Below are 17,817 nucleotides of genomic sequence, written 5' to 3' on the forward strand. Positions count from 1 at the left end.
TCAACGGTGTTTTTGCATAATCTTACATTTTGACAGAACTCCTCAGCAGCATTTTATTGTCAGTGCTCTGCAATCAGTAAGGACTTTCTTTCCCCGGCAACATTTACTTTGTCGTTATGAATTGTAAGTGGTCATTTAATCGGTTCTGCGACTGGGGAGGAGTATTGGTTACCCCCGCACATGGGGATGTGTCTTTCTACCAAGAAACCCCTCTGAACAGTAAACTTTTTCCCGACCTGGAAGGAAGTCAGAGGAGCCACTCCATTAGTTCTGACCCGAGCTCTGGGGACAGCTGCAGCCCACCTCGGTGTCAGGCCCTAGAGAGCTGAGGGACCTGGGCCTGGGGCTTGAGCCGTCAGGGTCAGCATGATGGAGGCCTGGGCCCATCCTCGCAGCAGCCCTGTGGCCCTTGTCCCCTGGAGGCTGTCCTGGGGCAAGTTCCTTGTCACCTACTTTTTCCGAGCTGAACTTCTCCACCACCCCCCGCCCCCAATCTCATGTGGAATTCAGTTCATCTTTGGTAATGTTAAAAAAAAAAAAAAAATTGGTGTTCAATTATAATCATATCTAACTGCCCCAAATTAAACTGCCCTGATCCATAAGCGTTCATAACTGCATACAGTTAAGTTACATTAATAGTCAATATAATAAACCTTCACCTTTATTGAAGCTGCTCTTGTTTCCACAGCAAGTCTTTAATCTATCTCAATAGATTTCTGGTGTACAGCACGTATAGATTTGGCCAGTGACAAGGGTTAGAGTAGTCTTGTAGAACATTTACTTGTAGCTCTGAAAAGCCCACATTCATCAGAGGATGAAGTCGATCAGATTGTACCAGAATCAATGGAAGGCTCGTGGGATCCCTCTTAGGCTTGTAATGTGCTCACCTTCTTTGGAGAGCATTTTCTCTCTCTCTCTCTCTCTGTCTCACACACGCACACACACACACTCTCTCTCTCTCACACACACACTCTCTCATACACGCACACACGCATACACACACACCCCGCTCTGTCTTAAAGCCATTTATCTCTGAATGTCAAATTGCAATAATTAACCATTATTGATCTTAAATTCAATTAACTTCATTAACACAGGTCATGATGAGGGTGCTTGTAAGGGAAAGGCATTTGACAAGTGTCTTTGCTCGTGTGACATTCTGTGTTCGTGGTGGTGGCTCCAGACCGTTCAGACCGTCCCCTCAGAGAGGCAGCCGGGATAAAGGGGCTGCCCTGAGGCTTGCCTCCCAGACTGGGTGACAGATCTACAGGGTGGTGTTCGTTGTCGGGCTTGCTGGCCCCCCTCCTGGAAGGTTGACATGAGGACATTCTGTGCACACACACACACACACACACACACGCTCACTTGCTGTGGCCAGAGGACACATCCCCAAGGCGCCTGCCCCCTCCTCTTTCCAGAGCTGGCAGAGAGCCCGTTTGCCCCACACTCTGTAGGCGGGTCTCAGGTGACCTTCAGGGACTTCCGGATTTTGCTGGCCCCAGAAAACAGCCCTCCCGTTTGTATTTTCTGATGCAAAAGCTACTTTCCCTCTTGCCCCGGGAGACCTGGGTGCCCTCGTGGGGACCCACAAGAGGGCTCTAGGCACCCCCACTGTGTGCCATGTGCTCCTTGACCTACTGTGCATATTTTATAACTTTTAAGGTAGGTGATGTTGCCCCGTTTGGCCAAGGATGTGTGCCACACTTTCCACGACTAGGGGCACCTTCCCTCCGTGTCTTTACGTGCACACAGCTTGCTCCCATGTGGGAGACGCAGGGAGAGGAAGAAGGCAAGGGCCTGGGTTCTGGCTGCCAGCCAGCGTCGTGAGGGCTGCCTCCCTCTCCAGCCTCAGTCTCCGTATCCCTTCAGCAGGCCTGGGATGTGGGCTGCCCCTCCCGCCTCGGCGTGTTCTACAGCTCGGGGAAGGTCACGTTCAGGAAGATGCCTCCATGGGTGATGCTGGCCTGTGACCCTCAGCTGCAGGGGAAGGGAGGCTCCCGAGTGTTGGCTATCGCTTCTGGCTTTTTAGTTGTGACGGAAATGCTGCTGGGCTCTAAAGTGTCTCAAGGAAACAAACCAAAAGCAAACAAACAGAAAAGAGCAAGGCTGAAGTCCACCTTCTCTTCCTCTGAATGCAATTTGGAGAGCTCCGTCAGGCCCCTGGCGTGTGCCAGGTCCCGTACCAGGGACTGTTAGGACAGTTTACCTCGGCCTGCCCACCCCCTCCTCCCCCCTTACCCTTGTGGGGGCTGCAAAATCCCTGAAGGGCTGTGGACACTCAGAGGTGGGAGGTGTCAGCCTGGAGTTGGGGGGGACAGGGAAGCACCCCGGGAGACGGGCATCAGCTTGATTTCTGGAGGTGAAGCGTTCCTGGTCGCAAGGGCAGAGGCCCAAAGGGAACTTCCCTAGATACCCAGAAAGCACCAGGGAAGCTGGTGGGGGGGTGGTGCCGAAATTGCAAATGTCCCTGAGAGCCACCTGAGGAGGGGCAGTTACCCAGGAGGCCACAGGAAGCTGCGCTCGGCTCTGTCCCTCCGTGCCAGGAAGGGTGCCCGCTGGGCCTGTCCTGGGAAATGGCTTCTGATCTGATTGCAGGGCTCTTTGCAGTGGGGTGGAGTGTTCATGTTTGGGTTTTAGGAGCAGGATTTCTGGGGCTATCAGAATGCATTAGGGAATGGCCAGGGAAGTAAGCGACAGCCAAGGGACGTGGACTCTGATTTGTCCGGAGGGCCCTTCCTCACCGCCCCAAAGCCTGGAGTTTCCTGAGCACCTGTCTCAGACTCAAATCCCGAGGCCCTAAAACTTTCTGTCTGCCCCAGGAAGGGAGTAATCAGCCACACTGCGTGTCCTCTCAGCCCTAGGCAGCTGACTCGTTCAGCTCTGACAACGGGAAGGGGCGTCTGGAGAGGCTACACTGCAGACCTCTGCCCCTGCCATGGCCACCTCTGGGGCTCAGGAGAATTGGTGAGGTGATTGCAGGGCTGCGGATGGAGAGCAGTGAGCAGAAGGAGCCAAACTGGAAAGGAAAAGGCAAGCCTGAGAGACCCACAGGTTCCATGAGTGAGCACAGGGCCCCACGTGTGGTTGCAAGCGCCGTGGCCCATGGGTGCTTTGGGTATCGCAATCACGCATGGGGCCCCAGGTGCGCAGCAGCCTTTGCAGGAGGTGGAAAGCTGGCTCTCCCTTCCTCTTCACCAAGGTCAGTGGTTTCAGCACACAGTTTACCCCTGTTTCTGCTAATCCACTGTGACTGGGTGACTTCTGTACGCAGAATGCAGGCGGGCAGAGAGAAGCAAAGGCAGGGGCATCTAGGGAGGCTGATGGGCTTGTGTACGTCCTGTGGAGCTGGCCCCTGACGCCTGCAACTTTGCATCCAGGAACCCGCTGTCCTACACCTGCCTTCCCCAGTGAGTGCCCTGAGAGGGAAATTTGTCCTGTAAAGAGCCTGCCACCTAGGAGGGGGCTGGGGACACTAAAAGTAAATGGCCTTTTCTATGTATTAAAATTTTGCAATACATTCATGAGTGTGTGCTTGTGAAAATTGCAAACGATGCAGAAGAGACCTCCTTTCCCGTCCTCCTCCTGCCATCTCCCTCCCCAGCAACCATGTTCCCTCCTGCACCTGGAGCGCACTGTTCCCATCCAGGAGGAGATCCTTCCTCTCGGTGCCTACCACACAACCTGTCCCACTCCCAGCTCACACAGCAAACATTTCCCCATTTGACAATACGTCTTAGAGATCTTCCCACATCAGAATTTATAGAACTACCTCTTAAAATAAACTTTTAAGTCAGTGTCTCGTACAGAAAGTCATCAGACAAACGTAAGTTCATCTTCTCCGCTATATACCGTTCTGTTGTATGCGTGGAATTGTTGGTTCATCTTCCCGCTATGTGCTGTTTTGATGTATGGATGGACCACAGTACAGGTGTCCGTTTGCTGTTGATGGGTGTTCAGGCTGTCTTGAGTTTCTTTGCTGTTATGAGTGATGTGCCAAAGGCCATTATGGTCCAGGTCTTCTGCAGGCTGTGCGTGCATCTCTGTTGGGTAGGCGTCTTTGCAGAGAGTTGCTTTGTCGTGGAGCAGGACCACCTGTGGCTCGAATAGGGACTCAGGTTTTCAGAGTGGTTGTACCGGTTCCTACTGTTGTGTCTGAGAACGAGCATCCCCACTGCTCCCCGACTTTGCTGGCATTTCTCTCTTATTCTCAAAACAGCTGAGTATTGTTTCATGGAATAGATGTCCTACTTTTTTGATATTATATGAAATGTGGCTGAGAACATCTTTCAACATAGAGGTTCTTTTTTTGTTTTTTTGTTTTTTTGTTTTTGTTTTGTTTTGTTTTGGTTTTGTTTTGTTTTGGTTTTGCACATAGGTGAGTAATTCTTTAGTGTAGATTCCTAGCTGGGTCAAAGAATATATATATTTTCAAATTTGATATAAGCTGTTGAATTAGTCTCCATCAAAGGATTATGTGATATAGGAGCTAGTTGGTGAGAGTGTTGCTTTATGTTTCTTTTCCTTCCTTCCTTCCTTTCTTTCTTTCTCTTCTCTCTCCATCTGTCTTTCTCTCTTTTGGGGCATGGTGAGGTGTTGAGGGTTCTTCAACCTAGCACAAGAAACACCTAAGTCAAACTATACAAGTGTCAGCATAAATTTGTGAGACAGGATATTTGAAGGGAAACAGATAATGTGATGCCAACCAGCCAATAGGTACTATTTATATATTTATTGGTTTAGGGAAAGCTATTTTAACCTATCTTAATAAATACAAGTGAAGTTGAAATCAATGGGTATTTATATATGTCAGTTAATAAAATATAAATTTAAATCATTTAAAACTTTATTTTTTCAAACTGTCTAGGAAGATTACATGCCATCCTGGATGTGAGCTAGCCATATAAATGGTGATCACATGTGTATTAGTAAAACGTGGTGTGTGCTCAATATGTGCTAGGTGGGTGTAGTCTGAGTGCTGGCTGACTGTTGGGTGAATTCTGGCTGAGTGCTGGGTTTGTGCAGGGTGAGTGCTAACTGAGTGCTGAGTGCTAGGTGAGTGCTAGGTGAATGCTGGCTGAGTGCTGAATGAATGCTCTCTGAGTGCTGGCTAAATGCTGTCTGAGTGCTAGGTTTATGCAGGGTGAGTGTTGACTGAGTGCTGAGTGGTGGGTGAGTGCTAGCTAAGTGCTTGGTGCTAAGTGAGTACTGGCTGGGTGCTAAATGAGTGCTCTCTGAGTTCTGGGTGAATGCTGGCCAAGTGCTGGGTTTGTGCAGGTTGAGTGCTGCCTGAGTGCTGGCTGAGTGTTGAATGCTGAGAGAGTGCTAGGTGAGTTCTGGGTGCTAGGTGAGTGCTCTCTGAGTACTGAGTGAGTGCTCTCTGAGTGCTGGGTGAATGCTGGCTGAGTGATGTGTTTGTGCAGGTTGAGTGCTGGCTGAATGCTGGGAGAGTGCTGGGTGAGTGCTAACTGAGTACTGGGTGTGAGGTGAGTGCAAGCTGAGTGCTGAGTTAGTGCTGTCTGAGTGCTGGGTGAATGCTGACTAAGTGCTGGGTATGTGCAGAGTGAGTGCTGTCCAGTGCTGAGTGCTGTCTGAATGTTGGGTGAGAACTGCCTGAGTGATGGGTGTGTATTTTCTGAGTTCTGACTGAATGCTATCTGAGTTCTGAGTGAGTACTATCTGAGTACTGTATAAATGCTGTCTGAGTGCTAGGCTAGTAGTGTGAAGTGCTGTCTGAGTGCTGGGTCATTGCTGGCTGAGTACTGTCTGAATGCTGACTGAGTATTGGTCTCACTGTAAGGTGAGTGAGTGCTGAGTGAGTGCCTTCTGAATGTTAGTTGAGTGCTAGCTAAATGCTAGCTGAGTGTTGACTGAGTGCTGATTATGTGCTGGCTGAGTGTGAGCTGAATGTTGGCTGAGTGCTTGGCTGAATGTTGGCTGAGTGCTATGTGAGTGGTAAGTGAGTGCTGGCTGAATGCTAGGGAGTACTGTTTAAGTCCTGACTGAGTGCTGGTTAAGTGCTGGCTGAGTACTCTCTGAGTGTTGGCTGAGTGCTGGCTGAATGTTGAGTGAGTGCTGTCTGAGTGCTAGGTGAGTATTGTCTGAGTACTGTCTGAATGCTGGGTGAGTGCTATCTGAGTGCTGGGTCAGTGCTGTCTGAGTGCCAGGTAACTGCTGGCTGAATGCTGGCTGAGTGCTGCTGGCTGAGTGCTAGGTGAGTGCTGGCTGAGTGCTGGCTGAATGCTAGGTGAGTGCTGTGGGCTGAGTGCTAGATGAGTGCTGGCCGAGTGCTGGTTAAATGCTAGGTGAGTGCCTGAAATCTAGGTGAGTGCTGGCTGAGTACTAAGTGAGTGCTGACTGAGTGCTGTCTGAATGCTTGGTGAGTGCTGGCTGAGTGCTAGGTGAGTACCTGCTGAGTGCTGACTGAGTGCTGGCTGAGTGCTAGGTGAGTAACAGGTTGTTCTGGCAGTGCTACAGGCCTCAGAAAGTCCTCCCGACCCAGGTGACTACCATGCTGGTACCCGTGCAGGGAGGGAAGGGGTGAGCTTCTCTCTGGTCCCTGGGATCATTCTTCTTCCAGTGTTCTCTGCAGTCATAGGATACGCACCCTTGTCAGGAACTCCTGAGAAATACTGTGACCTTGACTTCTGTATAGTGTGTCTGTTCTGTGAAATAGGAGTTCGGGGAGATGTGGGCAAGGTCAGAAGGCTCTCGGGGCTGCTCTGCCCTGCATTTGAAGCTGGCGGGAACTTCTGCCACTTGGTCTGTGGCAGTTCTTAGGCCAAGCAGCTCCCACCTAACGCTGTGAATTTGACAAGGAGTGTGTAAGAATGTTGACCTGCTAGGCTGTGTGAAGGCTGCACGGGTGAGGAATGCTGGGTTCCTCCTCTGTAATGTGCATGGAGAAGGTTTATGTGCACAGTTAGCCATTGTAAAAGTTACGTGGGATAAATGCCAGAAGAGACTTGGTACAAGCAATTAGCTAATAATCATTCCTTATATTTCTCTAGAAAGTTAGAGTTTAGAGAGGACTTTTCCACCCATGGCATCATCACTGAGGTTAGAGAGGTCACTTTCAGAGGCACAGGTGTGAAGGGGCTTCCTTGGGATGGGGGGCAGAACAAGCAGGGTCTTGGAGGGCTGGGACGAGGTTATGAAAAGATGGAGCATGTTACATAAAGTGGAAGAAATGCATAGACCAAGGAAGGACAAAGGAGCATCATCGGGGAAGGGTGGCTTGTGTGTCCAAGGACAGGTAGACAGTGGAAGATAAACTTGGAAGAAAAAATGGAGCTTGGTTATGCTGGGCTTTGAATATGAAAGAAGTTTATGAAGGTGTATGATCCTCTAATGCCCTATGATCTATGTAACCAAGGTCATCTTAACCACATAAAAGTAAAACCTGTGACTCTGACTTATTTATTTTGACAACTTCTTATTCCTAAATTAGATCATCTAGAGTGTGTACTTATATCATATACACTTTGGATGAAGGGATGAGTTTTTGGGTAGATGGGTGGATGGGTAGATGGATGGGTGAGCAGGTGGATGGATGGATGAGTGGATGGGTAGGTGGATGGATGGAGAGGTGGACGGATGGATGGATGGATGGATGGATGTGTGGGAAGGTAGACGAGTGGATGTTTGGATGGATGGTTGGATGGGTGGGTGGGTAGGTGGATGGGTGGGTGGAAGGATGTTGGATGGATGGGTATGTGGGTAGGTAGATGGGTGGGTGGATGGATGGATGGATGGGTGGGTGGATGGGTGGGTGGGTGGATGGATGGATGGGTGGGTGGATGGGTAGGTGGATGGATGGAGAGGTGGATGGATGGATGGATGGATGGATGGATGGATGGTTGGATGGATGGGTGTGTGGGAAGGTAGATGAGTGGATGGATGGATGGATGGATGGATGGATGGATGGATGGATGGTTGGATGGGTGTGTGGGTAGGTGGCTGGGTGGATGAATGGATGGTTGGGTGGATGGGTGTGTAGGTAAGTAGGTGAGTGGGTGGACAGATGGATGGATGGATGGATGGATGGGTGGGTGGATGGGTGGATGGATGGATGGGTGGATGGGTGGGTGGATAGATCAATTACATGAATCAGTTGTCTCCTCTTCCATGTAAGTCTTCATTCCTCCTTCATGGAAGCCATTCATTGATCTTCTCCCTGGATAGAGCTCTTTGGGCACCATGAAGAACAGCCAATAAGGCCTAGTAAGAATTTGAGTTGTACATGTATAGCCTACTTGGAAGAGGCCCATCATAAGGACTACTCAGAATTTCCTCAACCTATTGCCCTATTCTCAACTGTGGTTACCCCAGGTTTTGAGATCATTGAATGAGCATATAGGCAAGAATTCTCCTTGGTTTAGTAGCTGCCTCAATGGTAATCACAAGCTCTCCTGTGAGGATCACTCTGTCTGATCTCCAGGAGATCCCATGCTTCAGAGCTGAAGGTGTGTAAGGCAGGACTCTTCTTAGCCATTAGCAAAATTTTCCATTATCCGTGTGTGCCATTTGAGAAGTCTGAGCACATCCCTTGCCCCTAATAATTCACCCAGTCCCTATCTGCTGCTGTCTGAAATTCCACCACAGTTGAGAGGATTTTTCTTGTGTGCTTGAAGCTGGGGACAGAGGGGACTCAGGTCCCCAAACCAAGTGTTTATTTACTTTTTATTGTCTGAGGCAATTGCTTTGAACCTGACTGTGTCTTTGATCCATTTATTTTTTCCTTGAAGCAGGGTGGGTGCCAGCCTGTAGCAGAGCGTATCGCCCAGAAGCAATGGGGGGAGCGTGACCTCAGAGCCGAGGGAGCTCGCCTTCCTTGCTGATCTGGGGGAGCCTCCCAACTTCCTGGCCTCCTGTTTATCTGACCCACCACTCTCACAGGGGAAGGTCTCGGGAAGGGGAGGGAGGTTGCTCAGAAGGGCTGCTGAGATGGCTGAATGAGGCTCTCCTTGATGCAAGAATCCACAGAGAGAAGCCTTAGGAGGGCCTTTCTTACCCTGGGGCGTGAGGGCCACGTGTGGCTTCGGGAATCTTCTCTGACATATCTACAGGGATTGACCTCGGTCTGGGTGCTCAGGCTTCAGAAGATGCTGGGGCTTCCAGCAGCTGGGAGGTGTCCCCGGGACCTCACTGTCATTGGCCTTCTAAAGAATCAGCAGCAGCCTCTGATGGCTGAAACAGCTGCTCCTGGCCACTCCGGCTCCGCTGAAGGGTACGTCGCCTGATTCACGCCAACCTTATGCACCAATCAGCTAACGCCATGCTTTTCTTGGCGTGAAAGCATCGCGGCTTTATTAGCACAGTGATACCCAACTGAACAAGCGTTCGTCTTGCACATTACATCAAATTAACTTGTATGAAATTAATATTCCTGACCTTGCTAGTGGGAAGAACAATCAATCTAGGGGAGGTTGTCATCCCAAGGCGGCCAGCCTCCTGGAGGACTCCTGACCACTAGCACTTCTGCTACCATTTCTTTCCCTCAGAGCCTAGCCATGCACTCCTCGTTCCTCTGGCCCAGTGTGGGCCCTTTGGGGGATCATCCTTGTTCCTGGGAAGCCTGGCACCTAGGGGGGATGCCTGGGAGGCCCCTGGTCTCCCCTGATCTCCCCTGTGCCATCCTCGAATGCCATGTCTCCTTGTCCCCAGAGCCCATGACCTCCGTCACTGCGGATGGCTTGGGTGATGTCTTGTGACCCTAGACGCCCAGGTGGATGGCTGGAGAAACCTCATGTTGTCCGCTGGATTTGGTGGATTGTGACCTCCTGGGTACCAAGCCGTGTGTCCTCCCTTCCTGGAATCAATCTTCTCTCTCTGTTGCCTGGTGATACCCTAACAGAGGCCCACAGATGCATCTGATCACCTTGGTATTACCCAGTGCATTTACCTAAGCTCCCCGCCGACTCCAATCCCTCCCTTCCTCTGGTCATCTCCTCCTTTCTCGGCACAAAAAGTAAGTCCCACGTGCTCTATTCTGAGTTTTCCCTTCTTGGGAGCCCTGAGTCTCAGGGTGCTGGGAGCTGCCTAGAGGGTGACAGTGTTTTGTCGTTGCCAGCCTAGTGCTGGGCACCCTGCTTGTCCCTGCCCCTTGCCCCCCAGGCTCCCAGCAGCCCATTTTATGGGATCTCAGAGCACCTGTGGGTAACTTGGGGCCCCAAAGGCAGTCGCACCAGACTGGGCAGTTGCTGCACACACGGCTGCACCCACAGAGGAGAGATCTGTATAGAAATAACCTGGGGGCACAATGCCCCGGCACTTTGCAGGATTCCTTCATAGAGCAGAAATTCTTGTCTAAAAATGGGTCAGTCTGTGTGGATTTTCTCCATGTGTTTCGAACAGAGGGAGATTTAGGTGAGGTTTTCTGGGGATGTGGAGCTTTTTCCCCATAAAGAGGAAGGCAGCTCAGGGCAGAACTGATATGATGTGGACCGAGCCAGGAGAAGGTGGCGGGGGGCCAGAGGCTGGAGGCTGCCGGGCCACTGTTCGTGCGGGTGCCAAGTGAAGGGCGTCTGGTCTGACCATTGCCCCCACAGGTCTGGGAGCCTGGGAATCTCGAGTCAGGTGGAAGGGGACGGAGCTGTGGGGTGGCCCAGGCTTGGTGCTGCCCCTGCCTCCTGCCTTCCCAGAGGTCCTGAGGATGACCCGGGCCTGGGGACCGTGGGCGTGCTCGGTCAGAGAATTTAGTTTTGGGTGAGCTCCTCTGTTGTCTGTTCCTTCCTCTGCCTCTTTCCTTTGCTCTTTATTTCTCTCCCTGCTTCTTCTCCTTCCTCTCTGGCTTTCTTCCTTCGCCCACAGCCCACAGGGTGACCAGAGGGAGAAGGAGCAGAGCCTGTGCCACGTGGGAAGCCCTTACCTAGCAGGGCTCTGTCCTCCCCCGTAGCCCCCTTTCCCGAAAGGCTGCCCGCAGATCTGGGGGTCCGGGAGACCATCAGCTGGGAAGCCTGCATTTACAAGAGCAGAGCCAGACCCAAAGTCCATCCCCACCTCCCCGGTGCAGGCCCCTGGGTGATTCCTGCAGATCCCTGGGGCCCTCCTTCTAAAGGCAGAGTCCCTTTAACTTGGAAGCGTCCAGACGCCCTCACTCCTTAGGGAGGACCTTGCGTCCTCAAAAACACCTGGGAGGTGGGTGTGGCAGGAGCTGCTCCCCACCTTCTCCCCAACCATCCCCCGGGGAAGAACTTGGAACTCAGGGACCTGAAGCCAGTCTCAGGGTCACAGGACCAGCAGGTGGCAGAGCAGGAGCCAAGGCCCAGGGGGCTCTCTGTGATGCCATTCACCCTAGCAGGAAAACCTGCAGTGTAGGGCCGCCAGCAATCAGTGGGTCTTCTCCCAGGTGACCACTGTCCCTGGGACGGGGCTTCCCCGGAGTCCCCTCTCATGACTAGGAGTCTGCTTTGTCGTGGGCCCATGTGTGGGGGGAGGGGGGCTTCAGAGGTGGCCAAGATGACAACCACCGCCCCCCACCCCCCCGCCGTGGTGACCCTGTGTTTCTGCGTGTAGGCAAATCCTAAAACACGGAGAGGACTCACGGCCTCACCAGAGGGGTTTGGGGGTTCTTGAAACTGAACTTGAATTTGATGTATGGAACAGGGAGATTAGCCTTGGCTGTGAGGGCAAGTGCACAGCAGCCCTGAGAAGGGGTCAGGAGGGCCGGGTTCCAGAGCCCGCAGCCTTCTTCACACGCTGCCCAGTGTCGCCTGTCTCCTGGGCTGGTCCGGCATGTGAGGCCCAGCCTCCGGGGCCCGCTCCTCCCGGGGCTTCCAGGCCAGGCAGGACGCCAGCCCTGGGGCACATTGCTCTGGGGCAGAAGCGGGCCTTCCAGGTGTTGTGTTCACCAGGCTCAGCTGAGCAGTTTTCTTGTTGATCACCTCCTCGGCTGGTTCAATTGTTCTTTTTTTTTTTTTTTTTTTTTTTTTTAAAGATTTTATTTATTTATTTGACAGACAGAAATCACAAGTAGACGGAGAGGCAGGCAGAGAGAGAGGAGGAAGCAGGCTCCCCGCTGAGCAGAGAGCCGGATGTGGGACTCGATCCCAGGACGCTGGGATCATGACCTGAGCCGAAGGCAGCGGCTTAACCCACTGAGCCACCCAGGCAACAAACCACCCTTTCTGAAATTTTCTTTTGACAACCTGAGGGCTCCGGGGAGGCTGAGACTGGCCTGAGGCTCCAGGACTTAGCATGGACCCACGGAGGCTCCCCGGGCCCCTGTCCTCCCCAGCCCTGCACCAGGACTCCCAGCTCCAGGCCGTCTCTGAACTCACCATCCTCCATCCTCGCCCCTAGTCCTTCTGCCTGTCTCCCCTCAGACGTCCATCACTCTGCGGAGGGGAGGGAATATTAGGTCACCCGCACTGGGCAGCGGGGGTGGGGGGGAGTCTAAGGGAGCTTTCGGAAGCAAAACTCCTTCCCTCCTGGGAGTCTCCGGAATTTGAAAACAGAGGGCTCACCTCCAAACCTTCCTTGCAGCCCAGGAAATGTGCAGATCGGCAGGACCGTTTATCGACGTTGCCTCTGGGAGCAGGGGTGCAGCCATGCCTTCTCCCTCTCGACCCTCTGCCTGCTGGTGCCCCCTGCACCCCTGCTGTGCCCACAGCCCCCCCGTGGCTGGAGAGCACAGACCCACAGGGACACTTCGACTCCTTCCTCACCTCTTTTTGGGAGAGATTCACGAATGTGTGGTGAAGGTCATTCCCATTTGCCCAGAAATGAATTCCGTGATGCCCCAGCTTACTCTTTTATATTTATGTCAAATGTATTAATTTCTTCTTACCTAGTGGTTGAGTTTAGTTCGTGACGATAGTAAATATTAATGAGGGAGCTGCTGTCTCCCCACCTGATGACCCGGTGGTCTGGCTTTTCACTCCTTGGACACGTCCATCGTCCCCTTGGACACGTCCATTGTTCCCGCAGCCACGTCTCGGGAAGCAGGAGCCCTCGGAACCGTCCTGGAGGGGCAGGCATGGAATCCCTGGTGATGGGAAGCCAGGGAAGGCTGTGACGTGGCGGCCTCCTCCATGTCCCGGGAGCACAGCCCTCGTGCCACACCCTCTGTGTGGCTCCCCCAGGAATGGAGTCAAATGCCCTTGAAACCTGCACTGACTCCCGTGGAGTCTCAGCAGAGGGCTTGCGAGTGTCCCATCTAACTTGTCAGGACGCCAACTTCCTGAAGGGCAGACGAGGAATCGTTGAGTCCCACCTGCTGGGGCCGTGCAAAGGGTCAAATGCAATGAATGGGAAAATGGTTCACAGACATGCGCGTATTAGGCTGGACCATGGGTTTGCATCCTTGATGTTTGGGGGGTCCTGGGCTATGGGAGTTTGCAGGGAGCTCCTATAATCCTGACGGCTTTGGTGTCCCACGAACATGCGTCTCTACCCCAGAGTCCCCTCCGGTTCTGCATGAATGAAGTCCTGCTGTTCATTCCCCTGCCCCCAGATATGCCCTCGGCCTTGAGCTCTGGAGAGACAGATTGCCACGCTGTTGCTTTAAGCATTTGCTTTTCATTGCGGGGAGAGAGAGGGAGGATGTACACAGGGAATCAGCGGCAGCAGATCTGGAAGGGCTCACCTCTTGGAGACAAAACGTTTTCCACGGAGCCATTTGGTGGGGAAATGAAACACGAAGCCCCCGTCCGGCCCTCGCTCGCTCGCTGGCTTCCACTCCCGCGTGTGTCTTTTGAGTCTTTACAGCTGTTGACTTGGTTTGAATGAGAGGCCCCCAGCCCTACCACCGGAGCTGGCAGGCAGCAGATTTTCAGTTTCATTTGTTCAAGAGCAGAGAGCTGTGAGAACGCCTTCCTGGAGAGCAGACTTTGGGTGTGGGCTGTCCTCCTGTCCCTGCATCCCAGAGGCGCTTCCCCATGAAGTCATCACACGCAGAGGGAGCTGGTCCAGGAAGGACTTTGGACTGGCCCCCAGCACATCTGCTCTGCTCTGGGACTGGCCAGAGTCTGGATCCCCATAGATATTTGGGCAACAATTAGGAGGCTTGAAGGAGTCATCTATGGTGTTCATTCGTTCATTCATTCCATGGATGTGTTGAATGGCTACTACATTGATGAACAACAGGATTGCCCCAGATGCTGGGAGCACGGGGGCGGGGGGGGTACCTGGTGACCACATGAAGCTGACAGTCTGTCTGAGAGTCCTGGAATGTTTGGTTGTAAGCAGGTAATTCCAGTGGTGTGCCTTATAACAAGAAGAAGTGTCTAAGCAAACAAAAGTTGGGGTCAGTGAGGTCCCCGGACATTACCCCTCACCTGTGGCCAAGGGAAGGGGGCACTGGCTCGCTTCCTCCCATGTGCATCTGCCTTGGGGTTTCTAGCAGAGGAGGCCGCTGTGCACAGTGAATGGTGAGAGGCCTCTTGGCACATTCTAGAAGCTGCTGGGCTGGGGAGGAAGCAGGGCCAAGACAGGGAGGACTTCGAGGTTGCTCTAAGGCATTTGAGTTTTCTTCCAAGCCAGATGGGAAACCACTGAGGCTAGTGGTTGCAGCGCTGGTGTGGGGGTTAACACGACGGACCTGCTGAACAGTAAGGACGTGAGGATCTGTGGCCTCTTCATGGAGAATAGATGGAAGGGCCTGGAGCGGGGCGGGGCGGGGGGGCTCCCAGAGGAGAGGGCGGGTGCTGCTGGCTGCCCAGGGCACAGGAGGAGGGGTAGACCCTCTTACAAAGGCTGGTCACAAGCCTCCTGCTGCTGGATATGACCTCCAACTACTCTTTCCAAAGGAGACGGTGAGTACCTGTTGCTCACCTCCTGTGTGCAAGCTGGGACAACGTGGACCGGAGCCCTCGCCTTGGACAAATCAGATAAAAACATACAGAGCGTTATGCAGCAGCAAAGAATTCACAGAACGGGTCACAGTGGCCAAGCTCCCGGAGGCTCTGCGTGATTCCCTGTCAGGTCGGGCTTGTGGATGATGTCAGCCACTGGCCCTCGGGGAGGAGAGACCTTTGCAGGCCGGCGTGGTGGGGACGGAGACCAGCTTCTCAAACCCAGCCCACCTGCCCCCCAGTTGACATCCCATTGTCTCCTCTGAATGTCTGGAGACACCCAGCCTCCCCTCCCCGCCTTCCCTGACCAGGACATTAACTGTCCCCGAGTTGGAGAGACGTCTAGAGACTTCTAGTCCGGAGAAGAAAGGGCTGAGAAGCGCCTCGGCTGAGTGTTCCCGAAGAGCCTGTGCTTGGAGGGGCGAGCGTGTTTCTACCTCTGCTTACCCCTTTCCCAGGAAAGCCATTAAGTAAGGAAGAGGAGAACGCCGTGTCTCACATCGATGGGGAAACTGAGGCCTGGAGAAAGGAGGTACCGTGCCGTGCTCAGCGGGCGCCACCGCTCCGGGTGTGCGTGGGCCCCCAGTTCGAATTTGTGGAGCGGTTGCCCCTTTCCTTCTCTTAGCCCCGAATGCCCGTGCTCCGCGCTCCTCTCCCCTCCCGCCACGTTCAGTGACAAGAGTGGGCGTGATACTCCTGGAGGCCTGCGAGGATTGCGAGACAGAGCAGAACGATTCGTGATCTGGCCTTTAAGGAGGAGGGAAGGACCGATGGGCCGAAGTCTGAGGCTCAGCCTCGGGGCATAATCCTCCCCACCAGGTCAGGAAAGGAAGAGACGGTCTGACTAGCTGCCATTGGTCCCTGGTGCGGCTATGAGCAAGGGTGCTACCCGGGAGCCTCAAAAACTGTGACAAGGCCAGGGGTGGTGCATGGGGTGACACCGGGTCTCCCCAGGACCCAGCACCTCTCAGCACGGAAGCTTTTTAATTTTCCTCAGTGCAGATTACTTTTCTTTTAATACGGATTTCCTCGGCAGTCATCAGACTGGTGGCATTTCTGATCGGGCTGGGTGGCATTGGAGGACACTGGAGGCATTGGGGGCCCTGCGTGGGGCAGGGGCTCTTCAGATCAGAGTGGTGCTGTGGGGGTGCTCCAGATGGTGCTAAGGCCTCCTGGGGGTGGGGGGCGGGGGACGATGCTCCTGGGTGAGAGGTGACTGGACAGAGGCGCGAGATTTTTCTCTCAGCTGGTGGTCTGCGTGCCACAGTGGGAGCGTTTGCGTCTGCCATTGGCCCCAGCTTCTTCTGGCTGCCCGGCTTCCTCCCATGGCTGCTTCAGCTGGGCCATTTCTGGATCATTGCTTCTTGCACACTTCATTCTGTGGGAGCCGTCAGGAGAGCAAAGTGCCCCGAGTGTGGGTTCACCTTGCAGGCTGTGGCTCAGAGGACCACTGTCAGGGGAGAAGGGGAACTGGGGTCTATATCTGTTTCCACAGAACCAGGCTTCTTGCCTCTCAGCCGGAGGGATGGAGGTCGTGTGGTTTCCTCTTCCCTTCCAAGTTCACAATGGCGGCCCTTGGTTGGAAATGTTACACATCTGGGCCCCTGGGGCGTCTCTGCAGATGGCGGGTCGAGTCTGATCACCCTGATCACCCTGCTCTAGCCCCTCTCCTAGAGGAATGCAGACCCTCCCCAGATGCTCTGACCAGCTAACGATGTGTGTCCCAGGCTAGGGCGACCGCCTGCCCGATCTGCCAGGGTCTGAGAAGATTCTTGGGATACAAAATTTTCCTGCTAACACTGGGGCACTTGCAGACAAATGGTGACTCTTGGTCCCTTTACTCACTGCTGACTGCCCTCCCCCTAGACCTGCCAGCCGCACTGAAGTTTGAGAGCCACATTCTAGGATGTCCTACAGGCAAAGGAAGGTCCTTGGGAGAGACGGAGATATTTTTTTTTCCTTTTTCTTATCCTATTCCTTTCCCCAGCAAAGCATTCACCTTGGCCACCCTGGCCCACAGAGGAGCCTCCCCTGCCCAGCACAGGGTTTTTCCCATTTGTTTTGGCCCCAGCCGGAGAGAAAGCTTGTTTGCCATTTTCATGCATCATCTCTAAGAGCAGGGCCTCAAACTGGAGGCCCACCCTGGCACCTCATACATAGGCTGACCTGGGCAAGGTCCTCTCAACCCGCTTATGAAGGTCATTCCGCGGCTCAATCACCAGCCCCTCGCTTTGGCATTTGCATATCCCTATGGTGGTGACCCACATGGCTGTGTGTCCCGGGGACACCGGCTCCACTCACCTCAGTGTTGCGATGTCCCTCTGGCCTCAGGTTCGAATTCTTGGTGCCCAAAAGGAGATTTAGGACTAGGAGAAAATCACACCGGACCAGCATGAAAGAGCAAGGGAGGGGAAACATCTATGTGTCTTCCGGGGAATTTTATTTGTTTGGGTCACTTCACTGTTTTTTCGTTGTTTTTTGTTTGTTTGTTTGTTTGTTGTGGTTGTTGTTTTTCCTGGTGTCAGATTGGTAGGAGGCAAGTCTTTAAAATTCTGGAAACAAATTCCACAAACGAGTCTTCCTTTTCTTTTCCGAGAGTTTGTCTGGGGTTTGGTTCTGTTTGGGTCAGCTGGACCATTCGACCTCCACCATCCCGGCCATCAAAACCCTCGGCCACTGGCTTTCTGACGCAGACATATAGAGAAGCGGACGGGAAGTGGTCCCTTTTCCTGCCTTAAAATTGCTGCTCACCGTGCCTGGTTGTTCACAAAGACCAGCCCAAGTAGGCCAGGTCTGGTAAGAAACAACCTAAGTCACCAGATGCAAGGAAATGGAAAAAAAATAATAATAAATAAATAAATAAATAAATAAACCCACCAAAAAAAAAAAAAAAAAACCTCACCAAAACTTTATTCCATTAACATAACTGTTCTCTTGGCTTGGCGCCTGTGGATGCGGCCGTTCTAGAACCCGGAGCTGCTCAGCCCTGCCCTCCACTTGCCCGGGGAAGTGCACACTGGATTTA

The 17,817-nt window shown here is 53.1% G+C and overlaps 1 protein-coding gene across 6 annotated transcripts in view; it reads left to right on the forward strand.

Moving 5' to 3' along the window:
• TSHZ3 (teashirt zinc finger homeobox 3) overlaps positions 1 to 17,817 on the forward strand; it is a 111,625-nt gene that overhangs the window by 48,328 nt on the left and 45,480 nt on the right. Inside the window, exon 1 of one of the 6 annotated variants that reach the window (XM_032323995.1) lies at positions 9,066 to 9,226. The exons of 4 other annotated variants lie outside the window; for them this stretch is intronic. The gene's annotated coding sequence lies outside the window, so the exon portion shown is untranslated. Of the gene's footprint in view, positions 1 to 9,065; positions 9,227 to 14,617; positions 17,589 to 17,817 lie in introns of those variants that run through there. One more of the 6 variants, XM_032323996.1, reaches the window with a different exon arrangement.

This window comes from Mustela erminea, chromosome 19 (assembly GCF_009829155.1).
Source record: "Mustela erminea isolate mMusErm1 chromosome 19, mMusErm1.Pri, whole genome shotgun sequence".
Taxonomy (NCBI): domain Eukaryota; kingdom Metazoa; phylum Chordata; class Mammalia; order Carnivora; family Mustelidae; genus Mustela; species Mustela erminea.